Below are 20,418 nucleotides of genomic sequence, written 5' to 3' on the forward strand. Positions count from 1 at the left end.
TTATACACATTGAATTACTCAGTCCTCAAACTCCTTTACTCATTCAATAAGTCTTTTTTGAATACCTACCAAGTGTTATATGCTATGTGGGAACAGCACCCACGAAGGATGACCCTTAGTAGGGTTACTCCTTGTTCTCTTTTTGAGTCCTATAAAATTTCTCTTTTTTCAAATTCTTGTGCATTCTGACTAGATTATGCATGCTTTATATTAGTTCAGGTGATTTATATACGGTATGTAACTCGCTTGCCTCAAACCCAGGTTTTAATATCCCCACAATGCTTAATAGCTTATTAAACATACAGGAAATACTTGACAAAACATATTAAAGAGAGAAAAGTTCTCAATTAAGTACTTTCCTTGCAAATAATTTTGTACAAAATGTTTAAGCAAGGAACAGAAAATTAAAAAATGCTCTATTACATCTGTCTAGTTTTGAAGCACTCTATTTTACGACTCTTTTGGGTGTTGCTTTAAAATTGAGGACGTATGAAGAGCGTGACAGTGAGAGTCGGATGCAGAGAACTGGTAGCGACTGCCCAGCCACCTTGTTTCCTTTGCTTCATTAATAGAAATCGGTCAGGGGCTTTCCTTGGGGGAGTTTCGTCACCTGTTCTTAGATAATGTCTGTGTTTTCATGGGACCAAATACTGGGATTAAAAAGTGAGAAATCGCACAGGTCTCCTCATGAAGCAATTGAGTAACAGGTATGCTCAGATCACAGACTAGATTTTTCCTTTAGATGAGAGGCGCCAGGTTAGAACTAAGCTAAAAATACCTTGGGATTGGTAGGGACTGGAGGAACTTCTCATGTCAATACCCTCAGAACAGCCCCTATTGAACTCTTTGAGATGAGATAAGAGTTGTTTTCAGTTAGAAAAAATAACTCACGAGTATATAATCTAACTTCTTCATATATAGCCCCTCAGACAGTAAAAGGAAACTGAATTTCACTTGAGTCACTTTAATAAGACTTGCTAGCTATATAATTTGTTTCTAAACATTCTGTTCTTTTGGAAAGTATGCTTTAGAATTTCGATGCAATGCATTTCATTGCGATAGTACCCTTGCCAAGTTTCTGGAAAGTAACATACACATAAAACCCATTATTGCTGCCAAATTCATTCTGCAAGCGACATGTCTGCTTGATTATATTGAGTTGGCCAAAAAGACCATTATGGTTTTTTTTTTCTGTTATGATGGCTCTAGTAGTGCTTAGTTGTCTTTAATTTCATTTGAAACAATTCTGTTAGATTGTGTTGTGACAGCTGTCACATCAGCATGAATTTAAAAAACTTATCAGGATTGGTGAATTTTGGGGCAGACATTTTAATAGTGAAGACTGAAGATAATACACAATATTTTTGGTGCATTAAGCTTTATTCTCTCAAGAAAGGTAAGAATACTACTGAAACGCAAAAAAAAAAAAAAAATCTGTGCCATATATGAAGAAGGTGCTGTGACTGACTGAACATGTCAGAGGTGGTCTGCGAAGTGTCTTGGTACTACTGACATTTTGGCCAAATAACTCTTTGCTGTGGGGCTGTCTTATGCATTGGAAGATGTTTAGAAGCACCTCTGGCCTCTACCCACTAGAAGCCAATAGTGGGAGATAGCTGGCATACTTAAAATATCCAGATCAATAAAGTTATTGATGGAAGTATGTTTTATTTCACGGAAAAAACTGTACAGACTTTTTGGCCAACCCAACAACAAAAGTGGCTAGCGTTTGCCAGACGACCCCTCACACTGGCCAGCAGACACTATGCACTGCCCCTCGCTTGCTATTGGCTGGCATTTTGACTATTAAGACAATTTCAGAGCCCCAAATGGAAGATTTTCCCCCCCTAAACTCTGCACTACCCAGGATTTAACAAGATTTCCCTTGAAAATGTGGGGTGTTACGAGAGCTAATTTTTTGCTTTAACCAAATCCTTTTTACATGGTCCATTAAAGGGATTCAAAGTGATCGATCCTTCTTTGTTTCTTCCCTGGTAGATCTCTTGGTTGAAAACTACCACGTCAGTGTAATTGTCAAAAATTTAGCAGCAAGAAAAAAAGGCATAATGAAAGAGAGGGTAGGGTCCTGTTTAATTTTCAAATTTAATAATATCAGTGTATAATTGAGAGCTGGCAGATAGAAGGTTTCCAGCCACGAGCCTTGCCGCCGAGAGGAGCATTTCATATCTGCACCTCACGCAGAGCGCAGACAAACACTGTCCAGGGAGGCCGCGCGGGGTGCATCGCTTTCCAGGATTTCAGAAGGACATAAATCCATAGTGTTCTGAATGGCTGTGTTTATACTGAATTTTCCCTTTCCTCTTCTTTCTGGAGGAAAGTCACTCAACCCTATCTTCATCCTCTGCTTCAATTCTTGGCCAGAGTATGAGTCAAAACAGAAATATGCACTTAAGTAATTATCTGTGATCTCAGAATATATTTATTTTAAGATTCAAAGGAGAAAACATTAAATATTAGAACAAAAAATGTTAAAAGTGGGAAATAGAAACACTTTATGGAGAGTAACAAATAACTTTTTTTGTTCACCGGAGATGCTTTAAATTACAACACTATTAATAATTGTAAATAATCATATTTAATTGTGTAAATCTTACTCTCATAAAATTAATATAAGAACTGTTATATATCAGCACTAGCCATACTGAGTTTGTGTTGTCTTCATGCTGAATTTAAACAAAATAGGCAGTTCTTCCTAAGGTTAAGTTTGTTTTTAAAAAAATTATTTTGCAAATTGTGTGTATAGTTGTCAATTGTAGTAAACAGCTCAATAATGTTAGTTTAAAATATTTTATAAAATCAAAAGTCTTGATTGTTTCATGTTTATGCAATAAAATTATACTTTCAAGTAGGCCAAAGGTTGCTTACTATGATCAGATTGTATTGACTGTATGCTATTCTTCTTTTTGGAGTGTTGTATATTGTGTTTTCAAGATCACTGAATATAAAAGAGAAAAATTGTTTCAATAAAAATTAAACACTTAAAGTGCAAAAGAAATTAGAATGTTATACTATGAGCATTACATTGCAATAATAATTAAATTGAGACATATACCTATTCATGGTATTATAATACAAATAAAGGTATAATGCATATTTAGTTAAATTTCCAGCACATCCATTTTGGGGTGTAAACACTATGGGAACTTTGTTTATTTCAACAGAATCTGGTTATATTTTCTAGAACAAATGGAAAAAGTATCAAGAATGTTTCAAGATACAGCTATTTTATGAATCATTGTTCTTGCTTAGAAGAAAGATTCTTTGGTTCAAAGCCTGATTGTCAACCCAAATCTCTTTGTTTAACAGTTAAATATCCTAATTTTATCTTCTTAAAGAGGCGTATTTAAGCTAACCCTCTATTTCTCTGGTTCTGCCTAGCCATAATGCTCAGGGACGTACTAACGGTTCCCCACAAAGGAGTTACTCTGCGGTCTCCCCGCGGGTGTTTTCCCAGAATGGTAGCACCGTCAGCAAGGCCTTGTTACTGTGCTTTACTTTGAAATCGGCCATCTGAGTTTTCCCTTCTATCTACAGTATTTTGGGTTTAGTTTTTCATTCCTCCAGCACAGCGTTTACTTAAAAACACTTTAAGTTTTTATTATGCTATTTTATAGTGGAAGGACACTATTCCTTTTCTGGAGAAGAAGGTACGTTTTTCTCTCACTGGCACTGAGGGGCAGCACCCGTGCCAGACGCAGACGGGCAGCGGGGAAGCTCTGGCCTCCGACTGCACAGGACGCCCCCTTCCCGGGTGCTCAGGCCTGCGGTGCCCGAAGCCCTCTCACAGCCCGTGGGTGCCAAGGGAGCTTCTCACACGGCAGCTTGCGGGTAGCAGGTATAATGCAGTGCACAGGCTTCCAGTCACCCCATGATTGATTACAAAGCTTAGAAATGAGCATCTTAACATTTGATACAAAGTGATTTATTCAAAACATATTAGATTAATTGCACAGCTATCAATACTGGAAAGACTGTGCACAAACACATGGTATCCGTGTCAGCAGCATAGAGCCATACTAATCTTAGTTTTAATGAGTTTTAAACATCAATTACAGTTTAATAATTTTGAAGAAGGCTTTTAATAGAACTGTTTCTTATGTTAAAGTGGGTAGTGCCAAAACCTATATATGAATGTATACAAGCCATATAATGCTTAAAACATGTAGAATTTAGATTTGTCATGACCAGAAGTGATACACTAAACCTTTAGGGAGAAATAGGTTGTAAAAACTGTGAAATCATACAGGAACGGATAGAGCAAAATCACATTTTATTTACTTTGCAGGTTATGCAGAGATAAGTGATGTGAGTGGATATTACTTTGAAGTCCATCTTGATTCTAATAACATCACGTGAAAATGCTGCATAGAGTATTGTGACCCCATCTTTTCTGAAGTGGTGACAAGTTGGTGGGACAATTGAGAAAAACTATGAACAATTAAGGCAACATGAAGGTACTGAAATATTAGAACCCAAGCAAACAAGTTTCTTCAGGCAATCAGATAGGAATGGTCAGGCTTCATACACACACACACGCAGACACACACACACACACACACACACACACACACACGCACAACCAGATCTATTTTTCCAGCAAAGAAACCGGGACCAAAATGGCAGCAACCCTGGGGCACCCTGTGCAATTAAGCACACATGCAAACTAAGAGGGGACCCACTGACAGAGTCTGCTGTGCTGTGTCTCTACCCAGCTTGTTTCTGCAAGAATGACTGGGGGAAGAAATAATTGATAAAGTAAATATCTAATATATAAACATATCATTTAAAATGCTTCTGCTCTTTGATTTATCAGAAAGGGTATTAAGGAGCGGAGGGAAAGGCTAAGCTCCCATTGTTTACAGTGGATTCAAAACTGCCCATTAAAAGGAAACAAAAGGATATTCTTGGAATACTCTGTTAAAAAAAGTTTTCAACGAGAATTCCAGAGCAGTCCTGATGTTAAACAGATGTATCATTTTCCGACTTAAAGTAAGAAGAAACAACACTACGCATATACAGGATCCTGTGCCTTAATATTTATTGTTTTCCCCATAAAAATAAAGATGAAGCTCTATGGTAACAGTGTTTAAGCTAATAGAGTGGCCAGTAGTTTCTTAAACTTTAAGTTTTGAGGTTTGATTGAATTATTCAATGTAGAGATTTTTTTAAAGTCATTTTCAGAATAACTTTGGGAGTGACAATTTCGAATAAATTTTTCATGAGCCACACTGGAAGCAAATCTTTATTCTGTCTATTTAATCTCCCTTTGAAATCTCTCTTTCCCGTGGAGATGGAGACTCTGTAGGATCCTGGTTTCCACATTATCTCTGAATTAGCTAATCTATACAGCAGCGTCGGGTGTTGTCATTTCGAAATGAAATGAAGACGGGAGTGCAGATACTTCTTCAAGATCCTGATTTAAATTCTTTCGGATATAGAACCATATACAGAATTCGGAGGGCCAGATCCTATCATAGTTCTTCTTCTATTTTTTTGGAAACATCTGCACTGGTCTTTTTCATAGAGGCTACACCATTTTACAACAAATATATACCAGTTTGATTGTACCCGAGCTATTCAGTTTAAGGGACTGTCACGTTACTCACTCACTGCTCTGAGATTTGTTAAGTATACGAAGTCAGTAGACAACAGCACTCATTTGTGACTGGCAAATCCCTTTTCCACGGTGTCGCCGAGTTGCGGCTGACGTCCACGTCGTCCGTTACTGTAACGATGGCTGAGGAGGGGTGTGGCGCTGCTGTCGGGCAGGGCAGCCTGGAGAAGAGGGTCTTTCCTTTTCAGCTGCTGCGGGGTGTTCCTTCTTAAATGTGTTGTTGTCCACGGGATTACTCTCCCTTTTAGTTCGCTGACAGCTCTGAAATCACTGCCCAAACCTTGCCAACTTCACCAGGGACGTTTCTTTCTGGTCCATTTCCCTCTCCCCGCTCCATGATTCTACCACCCACACTGAACCACCATTCAGCCCCGTGCCCAGCACCCTGCGGGGGCCTGCCCACCTCCACCTCACCGTCTGCAATGCTTGCCTACCGATTTTCTGTTTGCTGTCTTACCCCCGACGAAATGTCCTAAGAGAATTTTTGGATTGTGTGTGCGTTCATTTATTTGCTTTAACAACCTGGACACATAAGAGATCTATGCAGTGGGTAACTAGTGCTTAACTTGCCAGATAAAATAAGAACAATAAAATGAAGACAATTTTATTGAACGATTAAGCAAAGCCTTAGACTTCTAAAAAATGCAGTTTGGCAAGTGAGGTGACGTGAGCCGTCCTCTGCATGTCTGAGCTCAGTTATGCCACATGGCTGGCCTTTCACAGGACACAGTGCTGCTGGGACAGATGGTCTGGGAGAACATCTTATTCTTAAACAAACCTGTTCGTGCTTCCAAGCAAATTTATGCCTTTAGTAAGGCTGGAAAGTTATTTATTTTATTTTATTTTTTCACTGTATGGTTGCCTCTCACTCGCGCCCCCAGCTGGGGACCTGACGTGCAACCTAGTCATGTGCCTTGACTGGGAATCGAACCAGCGACACTTGGCTTGCAGGCCGACGCTCAATCCACTGAGCCACAGCATCCAGGGCTTGGAAAGTTATTTTTTAACACATGTATTTTAAGAGGTCCTGGTCACAGCATAACCCTTTCCTCCCCAGCGCAGACACCACGGAACCTCCCTGATCTACCTCTCCTTTTGCTGATTTTGTCACGTAGGACCCACGGGCCTCTAAAGATCGCCAATTATTGCCAGTTAGAAATAGGACTTGGTAATGAAGAATCCCTGATCACCTGCTGTACGCTGGGGAGAAACAGACACCCAGGTGGTGTTGCTGAGCTGCACTGTGAAGAACTCATACCTTGTTATGATGATCCAACTAATTACAATACAGGAAGAATCAGTTATAAGCCTGTATGTACAATGGTTCAGAAAACAAAGCAAATTGTTCTGATATAGTTCATTCCGTTCCCATTACTGGGTAAAAAAAAAAAAAAAGAAAGGAATTAAAGTTTTCCTGGTTGGTTATTCAGATCTTTGTTTTGCTTCACCACTATCTCTGAAGACACATCAAAGCTGCTGAGGAGGGGCTGGGGTTTGCCAGTGTCCGATGATGTGACTTGCCTTCTTCCACTTTTTCATCACCTACGTTCTTCATATAAACCTAGAACAATAACCCTCCATGTGGCAAGCCTGATCTGAACAGGCTTTGTTTAGGTTTCATTAAAAAAAAATCAAAGTTCTTGTTTGTTGAAATCTTTGTCCAGATGTTTAACAGAAGTCTTTATCTTGGTTCTGCCTAGATATTTTGTTTCTTTTATATTCTGATAGCTAACAATTCTTTTGTGTCGGGAATCCCATGCTGACTCACGTGGAGCTGGTTATAGTCTTATATGAAATATGAATACCAACGAATACTATAAGAATTTCTCAGTCCACCAGCAGTTGCTCAAATTTCAGTCTTTAAGATACAGAGGTGACACCAACTTCACTCTAACTCATGTTTCCATTTCTTCTCTGCCCACTGAACGCAGCCTGCAGGTTGAGGTGGGCCAGTGCCCCAGAATGTGTACCCTACAATGTTTGCTCAGTTCAACCACTCAGGGATTAATCCTATCTCCACGATAGAAATCAGTAAAAAAGGAGAAAAAAATCCTTAGCTTGTGAGTTCAAAAAAGTTTCAAAATGTGATGACGTCTTGAATCATACCATCCAACTTCACCCTCAAACTGTGTGGTCCCAAGAGTTGCCCTCTGTCCACAGCAGCATGTAATACAGGGTAGGGAGCTATGAGCCATTATATTACTTAGAGCCAAAGCAACGTTTGCAAAGTTATTTGCACATTTCAGATTTTAGTTGTCATAATGGGACAAAAACATTCTTGAACTGAATATGTAACAATGGAAAGACTAAAGCTTTTCTTCTTAACTGTAATAATAACAAAATAGCCAAGCAATTGCTCTAATAGAGGTGCATTGGCTTCTACTTATTAATTTATTAACTAAAATTCTGAGTGCATTTTACAAAATATCATGCTGGGGTTTGGGAATACAAACAAGCAGGACCACGTCTTTCCCTTCAGAGACCTAATAGAATAGTAGAGAAAAAGACTTAAAATCCGGTAGTTATTATTTATAAATATTGTACTAGAGCAGTTATTCTTACACAGGGATGTCCAACAGAAACATGGGGGAATTTCTTTTATCTTTATTTTCTTTTTCAAAACATACATGCTTGATATGCCCTTCAGTTATATGAGTTGTAAAAAGCTTTGCTTTTGACTCTGCCAGGTATGGGTATTAGAGTCCTGTAAAGGCGACACCAGCTCTCAGAAGCAGGGATGATGAACTCAGGAGGGGAGGCGGCATTCGGTCTAGGGCAACCGTCAGTGTGGGTCTCGAGAATGACGTGGGAGTTCGCTGGGCAGAGGAAATGGAAAGAGAATTATGAGAGTCACAGAAACAGCAGGTGAGGAGGCACGGAGGCATGTTTAGGAACCAAAGAGAGACACGGTGTTTAAGGGAGGTGGGGCATGGCAGTGGCTCTGGAAACCGTGGCGAGAAAACACCTGGACCAATGTTGACCAATCAGCATAGTGTCCTTAGAACTAAACACGTCAACAAGCCTTCGCATCGAAGTCTCCGCCTGTGTCTGCGTAAGAGCCAAGTTGCCTTCCTGACAAGGAAGCAGCCCGTGCCCGTGGCTGTGGGCAAGAAAGGTCGCATGTGAACTGGGTCTGCCTTTCAAAAGTGTTGGAAAACATTGTCCTCTCGGTGATACCCTCTTGATGCACGCCAGAAATAAAACTCTGCCTCTTCTTGATTACTATTTATTCCACTTCTGAATAAATTTTTAAAAATGAGGAAGGAACATCCATGTGAGGTGAATAACTCCGTAAGATGACAGCTACATTTATGCGCCGCACGCTGTGCTAAGCTTTTGTAAAACTCGGCTTTATTTAGTCTTCACAACCATAGGGTTTATTTACCCCGTTTTACCGGCAAGACCAGCCAAGGCTCTGAGAGGGTGAATGCCTTGGCCTCTAAGGACTCTGCTATGCACTCTTCTTTTATGGTTCAGAAACACTTTTCTCAGCTTACAAGGAGGAGGGGAAGACACTTATCAAGGGCACAGAACGGAGCACAGCATATTGTATGCATGACAGAGAAAGAACTACCAAGCCACAATGCCTTCACCTGGAAGCGAACTTCCAACTGTCACCTTGAGGGTGGAAAGGAAAATGAATAACATCCATGGCTTATTTATTAGTCAAAATTTGAAAACATTTCCTTCAAACTGAGCTTTAGGATGAAATATGCTCTATACCAGAAGGAAATGTTTAAGTGAAACGTAAGAGGAGGGAGCAGAGAGCCCTTCAGTGCTGACTGATCCTCCTTCCCCCCAGGAGACAGGACTGATGTCCTTCCTCCTTGCTCCAGTTTACAAGGTCGGATGCGTGTCTGTCATGGTTATGTGAACCCTTCCATTCCATCCAGGCTCACACATATGCCATATGATTATCAAGCATCATCTTTCTGGAATCTACAACTTACTGACCCCTGTCAGCCCTTCCCATTCAGTGACGGATTTGACATGACTTTCCCCTTTGCCCCAAATTTCTGGCATTATCAAGGTGGCTTCATCATGTATGGAATCAACCAATAGTCTAGCTTTTCCTTTTCTGTATCTCTTGCACTCCAATCTTGAAATCTGGCCTCACATCCCCAAATTCCCAACCCCACCATTCCAACTTCCCAACCTTACCCGTTCCACAGAAAAGGGAGCGACCCCCTCATCACCAAGCCAACAGGCGTACGGTCCTTACTCGCCTTGTTCAGCAACAGTCTGATACTGGAAACACTCTTTTCCTCCTGTTTCTGTGATGCCACACTGTTTTGTTCTTTTCTCCTTTAACCTTGCCGACTGCCCCTTTCTAAACCCCCTTCAAGAGTTTCTTTCCCTCTCCATTCTTTAAATGTCATTATTATTCAGATTTTCCTCAACAACCTCCTCTTCCTGTAAACACATTCTATGAGTTATCTCATCTTTATTCATGATTTTAGGTCTACTCTTTTCTGGATCTTTACAGCTTACATTTGTCTCCCAAAGACTCGGGAGATGCATATATCTAACCACCTCTAGATATTTTATTTTGGAGAATTATTTTCAGGCAGAAAGAATCTGTGCAAAGGCCAGAAGCAACAGCAAAGTTAGAGCATCTTAAAATGTTTCATTTTGAGTTAAACTGGAGAATGGCAAAAAATGAGATGGCAGAGCATGACATATTATTTATGGAGGTCTTTATAAAATATACTAAGGAGCGCGGGTTTTAAGAGCAATAGAGAGCAAATGAAAATTTATAATCATGAGAATGACTGTGATCAGAAAGATTACTCTGGTAATAGAATAAAAAAGCAGTGGCTGAAGGAAAGGCAGTGGAAATGGACCGGTTGGGACACTTAGAGCACACAGCTGAGAACGGGCTGCAGCGTGAAGTCAGGTAACGCGAACGGAGAGAGATGTTTGGTAAGTGCTGACTGAAATACAGAATCGCTCAGTGGGAAGGGACTGGTGGCGTTCTAGGTGATGTGAAATGAACTGCTTTCGCATTAAAATCAATTCAGTAGAGTGCCTGAAAATTGTCTTTGGGGAACATGCCGGGAAAATATTTTAAGTGGATATACATAACTGAAACTTACCAGTTATAAAATATGTCAAATTCATTGATTTTGAAGGCTTTACTTGATCCATATATAATTGATTGATAAATTAAGAAATTTGGAAAATAAGTAAAATAAAAAAAGCAACGCCCCCCCCCAAAATTGTTTTCTACTGATTAAAACAATTGAAGTTAGTTTAAATCTGTTGATTTTATTTTTAAAATGAGTTTGAATGCTATTTTTAATTATCTTAGTGATGATTAAACTATAATATAATTAAACTAATTGTTGCCCAATAAACATTTTCATTTACTTAACAGTATACTGAAAAATTATCAGTCAACCTTGCTTAATTATTTTAACTTTGTTCACACAGCTCCATACATTCTACTGGGGAGAGGGTGTGATTCAGAGGCTTATAGGGCCATTGTTGACATTATTTTTTATTTCCAATTTTATACTAGAAACACTTGTTTGTTTGTTTCTTTAGGGTTACCTGGCAGAAAAAGATTTGTATCATATAATGTTATTCTCATTTTCTAGATTAGGGTATTCTGAAGGTAGTAACAGTTCATATTAAGTAACAGCCACCTAGATGTCCTTATCCTTTCCTGAAGCATTCGATGGCAGAGACTGTGACAGCGTTTCCTCAGGACACAGTAATGAAAGTCAGACTTTGGTTAGATGATTTACGCAGCTGTCAGGAGGATCATTCAACGACTTACAGATCACAACCAGGTACCGCATATTAGTTTCCTCCGCCTGCTGTAACCCGTCACTACAGGCCGGGCCGCCTAACCCTGAGCAGAACAAATGCACCCTCATTCCCTTCCAGTGCCACAGGTCAGGGTCGGAAAAGGGTTCCCCTGGGCTGAGAGCGAGGTGTCAGCAGCGCCAGGCCCCCTCCAGAGGCTCCGGGAGATCAACCACGGGCCCGCCTCTTCCGGCCTCTCCAGGACTCTGTTTCTCTTGGATCAGAACTTCTTGTTCGATCTCCAAGCCAGTGGCAAAGGCCCTTCTCCCTCTGACTCTGCCGACCTTGGCTTTCCGCACAGAGCCCGCTTCCGTCTGCGGCTCTGTGAGGAAAGTGCCCTCTAGCTCGCTGTTATAAGGGTGCTAACAAGGATTCTTTCCTGGATAACTCAGGAAATCTCCCCATTTCAAGATCGTCCACTTAATCAAGTTTCTGAAGTCTCAACAGCCACAGAAGATAACATTGGAAGTTTCCAGAGATTAAGGCTGGGGGCCCTTTGGGGGCCACCACTGGGCCTACATGCGTGGTGTTACCACACCATCAGCCCCTTCCTCCATGGTAAAGGCAGAGCAAGAGAGGAGTTTTATTTCATTTTATGTGATTTTTGTTTTGGTTTTGCATGAACTCATGGCCTAGATCCTATGTATACTATGCAGTTTTGGAGTTGTGGCTCCGGAGAGAAGAAGCGGGCAGCGAAGGAGAAAAATGATGTTTCTCCAACGAGATTCCTTCGGGTTGGTCCCCTCACTTCTGCATCTCCCCCCCCACACACGTACAGTTACGGAGGGCTTGTTCTTCTGAGCTGAGCAGATGAGGTCAAAAGCGGGCAGCTCTGGTAACTGGAGTGTATGTCACTTAAAGACCCTTCCCTCTCTTTTCCCAGAAGGCATGTTCTCCTCTCTTTCTGGCTTTAACTGAGGAAAGAGCCCTGTAAGGCACACAGAATCAATAATTATGGTGGAGACGCCTGGAAAGAGGATGCTCTGACCATTGTTTTATATGGGCCAATGTTTCTGATCTTTGAAAAATCTAAGGCACTTTGCTCAGAAGGCATAGTTTTAACCCTGGTGGCCTAAACCACAAATTCCAACTACTTAATTACATTCCACCCAGAGTGTCCTTCCAAGTGTTCCAGAGCTCACGGTGGTTTTCATTTCCTACCCTGAGCTGCTCAGTTGTTGTGCTATTGTTATTATTTAACATTCCCGAGAGCAGACAGATGCACTGTGTGAAACAGGAATATATATTCCTTATTGAATGAACTAATCTCCTAAAATCTGGTGGCCATATTTCATATCCACAGTTGAATAAAGAAAGTCATTAAAGGAAACATAATAAAAGGAAACAGTGAAAGAAAATACAAGGCGAGGCATCTGTCCTGGTTACAACCCAAACCAGCTGATGGGGAGAATGGGCCACTTTGTGACTTTGGGTCTGGCTAATGTTCTCCTCTGAGCAAAAACAATGAGACATTTGTGCTGGTGTTGTAAATGGACAGGATTCTTCTTCTTCTAATAAAATGGCTCGGATTTGTTTGCAGGAAGGATCACAGGAGGATGGGAAATTTTCTCACAGTGACAGCGCTCATTTAAAATAACTCTTGTATGTTACAGACTCAGGGAATTTTGACAGCAGAGAGGCAGTGCAGCAAAGACTGATTATGAGAAGCCTCTAGCCCTTCTCTTCCATTTCAATGGAAGGGCTGTCCTTGAAGACAAATCCCATTAATTGAGCTTTGATACTCTACCCTCTGTCTTTGGCAATTCAACCCACCCAATTGGTTCTCTTTAGTCTGACTCCAGCCTCTTCCTATCTACTTGCCTTTTACTCCGGGTACATAAACGTGCCAAATCTCTTTCATGTAGAAGGATAGTGATGTTTTTAAAATAGATGAATATTCTTTCCTCCTTTGTGTTTCCTGAGTAGGCCTTTGCCTCTGTTCTCCTGAGTCACCTGCTGGCCTTGGGAGAACTGGAATTGTGGGAGCTGGACTGTGCTGGGTCACTGGCAAGCGCCGGGGAGCAGCGGTGACACTGGACTCATGTATTTGAGTCAACGGCAGGGCCAGAGTTTTGAAGGCCAGGGCTGGTGGGGAGAACGTTTTTTTCTTCTCAAACCCTCTAGTTTCCACTAATGAGCTAATGTATGAAGTATTTGGTTTGTCACCCTAGTTCATAAACATTTTATATTTACCAAAGATAAAGAAAAGTCAGACTATATCATGAAGCTAGACTGCCGTAAAGATATATACATGTATATCTTTATATATCATAAATATCTACATATCTTTCCCCTTTTCTCTCTCTCTATGAATAGATGGATAGATAGGCCTATTTACATAGAGTATATGCATAAATCACTAGCTGTGCACACACCTTGAGAAAGTCTTCAGCATCATTTCTGTTGATAAACCCTGCTCTAGTTCCGACCTGTCATTACTAGATTCGTTGCAAGCATGGCTTACTTTAGCTTTTCACACTTTGTCCCCCATCTTCCACTTTTCAACCCCCTGAGCTACAGCTTCCTCTCCTGTTGCTTCCTGAAACTGCCACTTGTCCAAGTCACCAAAAGCATTACCAACAGTCTTTCTGGCCTGTCCTTCTCTCTCTCTCCAGAGCACTTGGTATGTGATTCCCTACTTCCATCTTGATTCTTTTACACCATTTCGTTCCTGTGATTTTTTCGTGGCTGGGTTTTTATCCCAGGACTCTGGCCAATGTTTCCTAGGCTTTACTTCCTCTAACACCACTTTAAAATCTCGGCTGTACTTCACGTTACCTAGATGAACTTGTAGATGTTCTAGATATACAAACGGTGATGAATTTCTAATGTGTACTTTAGCAATTATATTTTTCTTAAGACCCATAACTACATATCATATTATGTGCTAGAAATCTCCTCTAATGTGTTTCAAAGACATCTTAAGCTCAAACTGAACAGTCCCCAATTAAACTCATCTTCCTTTCCTCCCCTAATTTCTCCTCCTCCTCCATTCCCATTATCAGATAATGAAACACCCATCAGCTTAATCCAGAACTCCATGAGTCATCCATTCCCTCTCTTTCATCCTCATGTTCCATCTTCAACTAGCCATGAAGTACTAGACACACTGCCTCCCTAATCGCTCCCGCCCCATCCCATCCTTGCCATCTGGATCAGCCAGTCTCATCCTTGGCCTTGCTTACTCTAACTGCCTCCTACACCCATGAGTGTGGGATTTCCTCTCTATTTTTCACCTCCTGCAGAATAAGTTTGAAAAAGCACCTGGGTAATTGTTTGACTTCTCATTTAACGTCTTTCAGTGGCTCCCCATTACTCAGGACCCAGTCTGAGCTTTACAGCCTGTACATATCTGATCTGGCCTGTGCTTATCTGGATACTTTATTATCATACAACTCTCTGTGTACATAGCACATTCCTTCTAACTGATTTATTTGCTATTTTTCTAATACACATGCTCTCTCATGCACCTGTTTGCATTTGCTATTAAATCCATCCGACACAGTTGGCTTGCTCCCACTCATCCATCACAGCTCATCTCAGGTTTTACCCTCCGTGTGTGTTTCTGTGTGCCCTGCTTACCAGCAACAGTGTGTTCTCTGCGGCGTTCTCTAAGTCCCTGGGCTGAACTCCCAAAAGCCATGTGCTGTGTCTTTTACTTAAGAATATTTTGCAAATGCAATGGTATCAAAATTTTATGTATTTCTTTGAAAGCTGAGTAAACTAAGGCATGAGAGTGATTTGTCCAGTGCTGAATTGCTAGTAATTGACAAAGATGTATCTCTTCACTATTCTTTAATTTACATTCTCAGAACTTAACAAAAAGCCTGAAATATGGAAGAGATTCAGTATATATTTGTCAAATAAGTGAATAAAAAAGGAAAAGAAAAAAATAATTTTCTGTAACAGATGTTCAAAAGAAGTTAATTTCAAAATGTAGATGGAGACACTAAAATATATCACATTTGTCGTAAAAGCATTCTTGTTAAATAACAATATTTGAAGCAAATATCTGTGTGGTTTCCTGTTTTATAAGGAGCCAAATTATATCTGTATCTTTTACTCTGCCTGTAGTTATATTGACTAGAAGTGTAATTTCATGTGAAAAAGAACATAAGCATCTCCCACGTTTATAGTAATAGTTTGCCTGAAAGAGTTTCTAAATTAGTAAAATAATAGAAATTTCTACACGAGGGAGGCAGAACTCAAAGACTGCCGGCATGACCTCCGTCACTGTCGCTAAGCCTCCTGGTGACCGTGTGCAAGGCCTGTGATTTTCTTTCAGCCAACGGAACATGGAGAAGGTGAGGGGACGTGGCTCCCGGGACTGTGCTATGTTCTACAAGACTTCCGTTAACAGGCTAAAGTGCGAGTCTCCCTGACTGGCTTCGAAGAAATAAGATGCCAGGTTGTGAGAGAGTCACCTGACAGGGACCCACAGTGGCTGCTAGGAGCTGAGGGTAGCCCCCAGCCAGCAAGGAAACAGCCATCTGAGGTCAACAGCCCCAGGGCACTGGAGTCTGCCCACCACAGTGGTGTGAGCTGGGATCGGCTCTGAGCCCAGCTGACACCTTGATTTGGTCACATTTGGGAGAGGACCCAGTTAGGGTGTGCCTGAACTCCTCACCCACGGAAATATGAGATAATAAATGTGCTTTCTGAAGCTGCTAAATCTGTAGTAATTTGTTATGTATCGGTCTACCATTCAGAATACACTACAGGCTACTCCTCAACATGTGCAGTATAACAAAGCTTGTTATATAACCTTCAAATTTCAAGAACAAATAAATACATTATTGAAAAGCAAAGTTTCAAAACAATTAAAGGAGAAGAAACTCTGATGCTACCTTAATTAAATAATTCAGGTTTCAAAACATGACAGGCTATTATGAGAAAAATACATGATACGCCAGTTGAGACTGAAGAGTGATGGCATATATATCCATTTTAATGAAATAGGAGAGAAAGGAAAACCCAACCACATGTTTCCCTCGGGTTTAAATCAATATAGGATTGGTAAAAGTAGGTTTACAGTGGTGAGTACGCGAAACACAGGGCTTAATCTCGCATTATTAATTATTGCATTATTTATTGGCATCACAACTGGAAGCCCACTTCTGCCTGCCCCTGTACTTAGCCACCACTTTCCGGTTTCAAGTATTCTGTGGCCATTATTATTTTGTATACTATGCCCTTCAATCTCTGCCCTACTTAGGAAAGCCAAACTGTCAAAACTACTTAAAGTTATACAAAATAAGAAATATTTTAGTGAGATAATGCAAATTTCAGATACTTCTACGACAATCACTAAATCCCAGTCAGCTACTTCTCCGAAATAATTGTGTCTCATAAGCCTTCCTTTCCCCAAACTCTCTTCCCTCCTGCACAGGATCCTAAAACATGTGATTTTGTCATTGTCGAAAACAACTGCTAACTCTTTTACTTTAAGTATTTCTCAGTTTGAGTTTTAAGACTATACCAGATAAAGCTTAAGGAAAACAAGTATTTAAACAATGGAACTTTGAAACTTTTCTTTCTGATATTCAAAACTTATGTGAGGGAAAAATTCCAAATGCTTAGTTCAGACTCTTCTATTCAATTAAAGGTTTCAGCGATCGACAGAAGCTTAGCCTGGGCTTTGGTAGTTAGCATCTGCCAGGCTTCACTACAACCTGGATGGAAGACCCAGACGTTAGTACAGGCTTTGAGAATTCTGTTTATTTTAAGAAACACGGAGAATGTAAATGCTTAAAATTTGCTATTTGAAAACACATAAAACTCCAATCACGACTGCCTTGCTACCTCTTATTTATAATCTAAGATATTAAAATTAAGAATCTGAAAAATAATTAAATGATACTTCTAAAAATTTCTTTCAACCGTTTGAAAAATACAATAGTTTTATGTTACCATAACATGTCCTATCTTCTTAAGTTTTAGCAAAGATTTTCTTATTTCCAAATTCTGAAGTGTTCTGAGTTTTAATGACATTATCATTTTGTATTTGTGATAGGATAACTAGCCTTACGTAGTTCACAGAAACTGTTATCCACCTCTTGCTTCATAACATTCTGGGTACAATATGTACCAACAATTTTTTTTCTCTGTTTTCCTTCCTGAAGTTGATCTGATACTCAAGTGCTGGCTTTAATAAGTTTCCACTTCAGACTGAAGTAGATAATTTAAGAAATCCAGAGAGCAGAGGCTGCCAAATCTCAGCATTTCCTAAAACCAGATTGCTGTTTTACTTCTTCCATTGTGAGGAAACCCAGGCCTAGGGGACCGGCCATCCGCCCCCCCTTCCTGAGAGCCCATCCCCATTGCAGTCTGTGACCCAGTAACCTCACCGGGGAAGTGCTCTGGGTTAAAGGCTATCATCCAATTTCACTTCTTATTTCATTGTTTGCTTTTTTGGTTTAATTTTATTGCTTTTACATCTGGATGGCGCAGCTTTCATGTGGTACTAAAAGTATGTGTTCAAAACTGTGTCCCAGATGAACATCCTGTTTGCCTTTTGATTTAAATTTATGTTTAGTAAACCTTTGTGGTTTGGATGTAGCAAGGAGTATTTTCAGCAAAACTCGCTACCCACATCCTCAAAAATAATAACTTCCCTACCCATTCCTCCCTCCCTCACCTCTCCTTTGCTAAATCAGTACTGCCTATCAGACACATTCTTTAGGATATTTAAGAAAATCACCTTGTCTCTCTGAAGGATTGCTATGCTAGAACCTCTTTCCACAGAAGTCTGTTTTAGGTGCTGTGTCATTAGCAACTACGAAACTACTCCCATCAGGCCCTGGTAGGAAAAATAACCAATTTCTGAATTATGAGATAATTGATTTAGAGAAACATAAATGCTTTTTCAAAAATAGTTTAGCAACTGTATTTTTCTGGTTCAAACCAGAAAAGAAATATGGCTAAAATATTTTTATAAGTCTTCCCTTCAAATTGGTCATAGAAATTCTATCGCTGATGAATAGATTTACTTGACATATTGCATGAAATTATTTTTTAAAATAACTATTGTATAAGCCAAAATTTTCTGAAGCAAAGAAATTTGGTTGTTTTTGGCATTTCTTAATTTGCTTACTTGGGGGTATGTACTCTCCAAATCCACACAGATAATTTCCATTGCCTTTAAAAGGGGTTATGAACACACATCTAAAGGAGAATTTACCATTTGGTTTTTGATGTTCTAAAGCCAACTAAAGCATGAACCTCTTGCTTCCTTTATTATCCCAGCTCTTTTCAATGAGAACAATGCTTATGCAAGATTTCCTAGGGGGATTTTGTGGTTTGAGGTTTTAATAATCGAGGCTAAAATTCAAATAGGGACCACAGCTGCTTGGAAAAGACTCTTAGACTTCTTTATTTGAACTGCAGTGAGCTTACCAGAATTTTAAAATATGCTGAGCAATATCTGATATGTAAGAGTGGCATGTGGTAGCTGTATTTTAGATAGGAATATCTCTATACCTGCAAATTGTATGAAAATAAAATGATATGTATTTTCCTTAAACATTCGCAAATATGTTTAAAGACAGATTTGACTCCTTTAAAAAGCAATGACTACTGCTGCTCTGACTCAATAAGGAAACATATTGATAATACTTTATATATTTTTGAGTTTTTTTGTTTATTGATTTTATAGAGAGGAAGGGAGAGACAGAGAGAGAGACAGAGAGAGAGAGAAGGAGAAGAGGAAGAGGAGGAGGAGGGGAGAGAGAAAGAGACACTGATTTGCTGTTCCTCTGATTTGTACACTCACGGTCAATGTTAAACACTGCATGTGCCCTGACCGGGTACTGAACCCACAACGCTGGCATATCGGCGGGATGCTCTAACCAACCGAGCTACCTGGCCGGGGCCACATCACCCTCTGTATTTCCTGCCTCCGTGTTGGCATTCTCACTTTGTCCGCACATTGTTCTCCTGGCCTTGGTGAGGAGGACGGTTTGAACTCTCTCTATGGGGTAAATCACTGACCTGTTTCTGCTCCCAGCAGCTGAGGGCGGCAGTGCCCCCAGGGGGAGAATCACAGTCAGCACCGAGCTGCAGGCTGGTTAGACGCTGGACCCTCAGGCAGCAGTTGGGGAAGGATGTGGCGGAGCCCTGTCGGGGGAAATGGAGAGCCGGGCTTTTGTCCCAGCTCCCTCTGTGCTGGGTTGGGGTGTATAGCTGCTGGTGGGGGTGCGACTAGGAGACCTTAATCTCACAGTCGCTTTGAAAGCATCAACTCTGGAAATCCTCTGCGGGGCAGGCTAGGTGAATCAAGTTACAGAATCCACATAAAGAATTACGTCACTGCATGGAAACCTCTGAGAAACAATCATGAACAAAGCTCAACGGAACTGTAATGGAGAATAGACTGATTATATATTGGAATCAGCAACATCCATTGAGAAACACAAAAAGAACCACTTAGATATCGTGTCCCATGTCCAATAGATGAGAACTTTTTGATTCTCCCTCAATTGTTAGGCAGAAATAATTTATCCCCAAGCTGACGCCCAATATCACACTTCTTTTAGTAAATTGTTGCAGCATGGACTAGAGGAAAGGTAATGTGAAACACTGGGTATGTGAGGCGTGGCTAAGTTTTTTGATGGATAAATACTGCCAATGGGTTTTTACTGGCTGGTTTGGCTCAGTGGATTGAGCGTCGGCCTGCGAGCTAAGTGTCGCTGGTTCGATCTTCCAGTCAGGGCACATCAGAGAAGGAAAACTCTGACTCCAAAAAACCTCCGCTGCCTTGCGGCATACCTCTTCAGGGGAAAGGCTAAGGGAGTAAACCCCGACAGAAAATCCGGAGCCGGAGTCCCTAAGGCGGTCTGACGTTGTAGTCAACACCGGCAACTCCTGCGGCGCACCTGAACCCAAGCTGTATCGACTCCGTCTTTCCCTTGGACCCTTCAGCTGCGAAGAGAGGGGGGGGTCTGCTGCATGGGCAACAGCAGACCCTCCATATC

The sequence above is a fragment of the Furipterus horrens genome, unplaced genomic scaffold (assembly GCF_987537825.1).
Source record: "Furipterus horrens unplaced genomic scaffold, mFurHor1.1.pri manual_scaffold_10, whole genome shotgun sequence".
Lineage (NCBI taxonomy): Eukaryota > Metazoa > Chordata > Mammalia > Chiroptera > Furipteridae > Furipterus > Furipterus horrens.